The sequence below is a fragment of the Morone saxatilis genome, unplaced genomic scaffold (assembly GCF_004916995.1).
Source record: "Morone saxatilis isolate NCDOM2014 unplaced genomic scaffold, NCSU_SB_2.0 Contig15, whole genome shotgun sequence".
In the NCBI taxonomy this organism is placed as follows: domain Eukaryota; kingdom Metazoa; phylum Chordata; class Actinopteri; family Moronidae; genus Morone; species Morone saxatilis.
Genome location: NW_023339707.1, coordinates 3,985,538 through 3,989,737, shown reverse-complemented (window position 1 = coordinate 3,989,737; position 4,200 = coordinate 3,985,538).

Sequence of the window (4,200 nt, the reverse complement as noted above, 5' to 3'; positions counted from 1 at the left end):
CCCCGGAGGAAACCACCACGCGCGTCTCAGATTAAAAATGGTCTTTTGTAGGTGCCTCTGTTGGAGTATGATGTTTTGTTCAGCTAGGCACAGAAGGATGTCACTAAATGTTGATGTTGATGATGTTGTTGAAGTTTCTTTCCACATCACTTGATGTGACGTTCTTTTTTATGTCTTTTTTTTTTAAATTGTGTTGGATTGGTGGGAAACCGGAGCATCCCCGGAGAAAACCACCACGCACGTCTCAGATTGAAAATTGTCTTTTGTCTTTTAGTCAGTAGGTGCCTCTGTGAATATGATGTTTAGTGGAGCTAGGCACAGAGAGACTGACCACTAAATGTTGATGTTGATGATGTTGAATTGTATTGTCACATCACTTGATGTGACGTTGATGTGACAATACACTTGATTTGAATGCTCCTACTTCTTCCAACTCTGAGGTTTCCTCAACCCCAGAAAGTGACGGGTTCTTTTCCAGATGGAGGGACTCTTTGGTTGCCTCTCCTCAGTGCCTTCAGCCTCTTCTATGGTTTCAGAGGTAGGTGCATTAGGGATGGACTCCTGTTGGTTGCACGGCTTCTCCTCAGAGACTCCAGCCTCCTCTATGGGTTCAGAGGTAGGTGCCTTAGTGGTGGACTCCTGTTTCTTGCACGGCTTCTCCTCAGAACCTTCAGCCTCTTCTATGGGTCGTTCAGAGGTAGGTGCATTAGTGATGGACTCCTGTTGCTTGCACGGCTTCTCCATGGAACCTTCAGCCTCTTCTATGGGTTCAGAGGTAGGTGCATTTAGTGATGGACTCCTGTTGCTTGCACGGCTTCTCCTCAGAGACTTCAGCTTCTTCCATGGTTTCGGATGGCAGGTTGCATTAGGGATGGAAAGCTGAAGGTTAAGTGAGATTTGGAGCACTGAGCTGAGTTTTCAGCTCCTCGCAGCCTCTCTCTCATAATACATCTCCGTCTTGGTGTTTTGCCTCAGGATACTGATCTTTCTCATCCCTCAAGTCATCGATTAATACACCAGCCCTCTGAGGCCATGGTCTTTTGCATGAGCACTTCATGCTGACTGCGTCAAGCTCACGTTGGAAGGCGTTTCAACCTGCTGCTCGGCAGTGGATCGATATAAGTTTCATACCGGAGGCTGACATCATGGATGAAGCATGGATCCTCTGCAGTTCCTCTTCCAAGGATCTTGCTTCTTGCCTGCCCTCGGCCCTGCATCTCGGCCTTTCAAACTTCCCTTTTTCAGGTCCTCATAATAATTTTGAAGGAGGGTCTTCTGCTCGATCTCCTGGTCAAGCTGATGCTGAAGGGTCTCAGCTTGCTGTGTGACATTGGTCAACTCAGACTGATACCTGAGGATGATGCCATGGTGTGAGACACTGATTCTCTGCATTTCTTCTTCGAGATTCTTGTTCTTGACCTGCTGCCCCTGCAGCTCAGCTGCAAACTTAACTTGCAAGTCCTCATACTGTTGCTGAAGGAGAGTCTTGTCTTGTTTGATCTCCTGTGCAAGCTCTTGCTGAAGGGTTTCAGCCTGAGAAAGATGTTTTGATCCTTCTCCACTTGAAGCTCAGCTTTAAACTTCTTTTCGCTGATGATGTGTGCCACTTGGAGCTCTTCATAGTCTTTTTGAAGATCTTTCTTTTTCTTTCTTTTGGTGTTGTCTCTAACCATAGTGGCAACCTGTGTGGTGCTGAGAGTATCTGTGTCACTGTACTTCTGCAGCCTTTCTAGATCGCTCCTGGTTTCTTTTCCCCTGTTGATGTACATTTCTTTCAGGGTTTTCTGTTTTTGCAGCTGAGCTCTTGTGTCTTCCAGTTCTTGACCATATTGTTGTCTTCTGGCCCTCTCTTCAAACAACTGGACTTCAAGCTGGTAAACTTTTTGACGAAGTGCATCGTCTTGCTGAGACCTGCCTCCAGTCTGCTGTCCAGAGGTCCTCTGGAAACCTTTTTGATCTCTCTGCATTTTCTTTGGCTAGTAGAAATAGTTGCAAAGAAATGCTGTTGTCTACAGTTGCAGTTCTTCTCTGGTGAACAGATATCTTCTGTATCAGTGGTCTGCCTGTTGGAGATTGTCTTTTCTTTAACTTTTCTGTAACAGTGGTAACACCTGTTGAACGAGTTGAAATGATCTGTCTAAGAAGAGCGATCTCTCATATATAGACTGATTTCACAATACAGATGGAATTATTCCTTTGATGTGTATATATATATATATATATATATATATATATGTAGGCTATATACATTTATATGTATATATGTAATTTTTTAAATAACTATTGGTTTATTTTATTTATTTTCTGTTATATGTCACTGTTCTCATTTCTCAAGGTGAATTATATTAAAGGACTCACTGAAAGAGTGTGAGTAATTGTCCCTGTCTTTAAAATCCATTTAATTAAAAAGGGAGACATAAATCTGTAAATCTTTTCTATGCCAACACCTGTGTCTGTGTCTGACAGAGTTTGTGGGGTTAAATGCAGATTTACTAAATGCTTTAAAAAGGTTGCTTACTGAGTGAAGAGAATTAAAGCCTGAATGTTTCTTGTTTTTCATTGTGATAGCAGGCTTAATGGATATTTTTATATTTGTTCTGTTTTATCTGCAGGCACTGGCATCCCATTTCCTTTACATTCCAACGATGCCAAAATGTAAAGTACTTTATTGCTCTCTGTCTCTCTCTCCAATCCCTGTCTGTTTTTCTCTTCGTCCCTCACTCCTCCAGCACTATGCCATTTGGGCTGACAGAGGACCATAACCAGCTGATTGTTTGGTCTGCCTGTGCATGATAAGCTTTCTAAAACATGTCAATAGTGCTGCTGGCAGGGGACAGCTGGAGGGGCCTTAAACTGGCCCCTAGCCGACTGGACTCATCGTCCAAGTCCCGTGGAAGTCAGTGGCAATGATTCATATACTGTAGGTCACTACCACTCCAGACAGAAAACTGCATAAACCCAGGCGAACTTGCTAGTGACAGATTGGAGTTTTACTTATATAACAGAGCTGGCTCTGTTGGTTGAGCTAAATCTCCATGAGTAACGCCAAAGAAGCTTTTAGGAGTAAAATGATATAACTTGGACGGAAACTACAAACTCAAATAGGAATAGATATTATCTTAATAAGTCTTAATTCGAGTTAAAGTTAACTCCTGAATTTGCAGTTTTTAGTTTAGTTTAGTTAGGTCCACAAGGTCCACTTACTAGTTTTTTATAGAGGTTTCAACTGCTTCTCACAGCGTTCCTCAGTGGACGTAGTTTGGTTAGTTGTCATGGAGATAGCACAGTTGTCAATTGAAATATACAATTATGGTGCGTGAACAGAGATTGAAAAGTGAGCATACTCCCTCTGCTGAGAAAGACTGACTCTAGAAAAACTAATAAGTAGACCTTGAGTTAAGGGATTGATATTTTTATCAATATTAGTGGTATGGCTTTAGGGATGGCAACTTCATTAGCTGTTGGTGCTCAGTGGGGTCACCACTTTGGTCCAAACTGAAATATCTTAACTTTTGGATGGCTTGCCATGCAGTTTTTTTACACACATCATCAGGGTCTCCATGCAGATTATGAATCCTTGTGACCTTTAATGGCCCCCTTGATTTGACTTCTAACACCACCAGCAAGTCAAATTTTTCACTAAACCTGTAAAATAGGGACAGGTTTATGAATTGAAAGGAAAAAGATGAATGAAGCAGTGGAGAAACAAATGCAGATGCTTTCATACTGGTCAAGAGGCGCCACTGAATGGTTTAATGAGAATGAAAATAATGTGAATCTACAACACTTATGAGAGAATGGAGAAGCTTCCAGAAACCAGGTGGTTTGTGGTGTTTTTTCTTTTAAATTGTAACCCATCCGTTTCTTTACATCGACATGACAAATTTGCTCCAAAATGTGTACAGGTATTCCTGGTTCCCAGATGATGTACCCAAATGACATTGATGACCCCCTGTGATTTCCTTTCGGGCCACCATGAGGTTGACACTGGTGGTTTTGAGTAAAATTTTTGAATGAATGGTCATAAAATTGGATACACTTATTATCATTGTCCCACACAAGATGGATTTGTCGGTTTATTTCTCTCTTCGGTCAATGATGGTTTATTAATCACAGCAGAACTTTGAGTTTAGTGCTGATTAGCAAATGTTAGCATGCTAACATGCTAAAATAAGGTGTGTCTCATTCCGCCTACTTGCA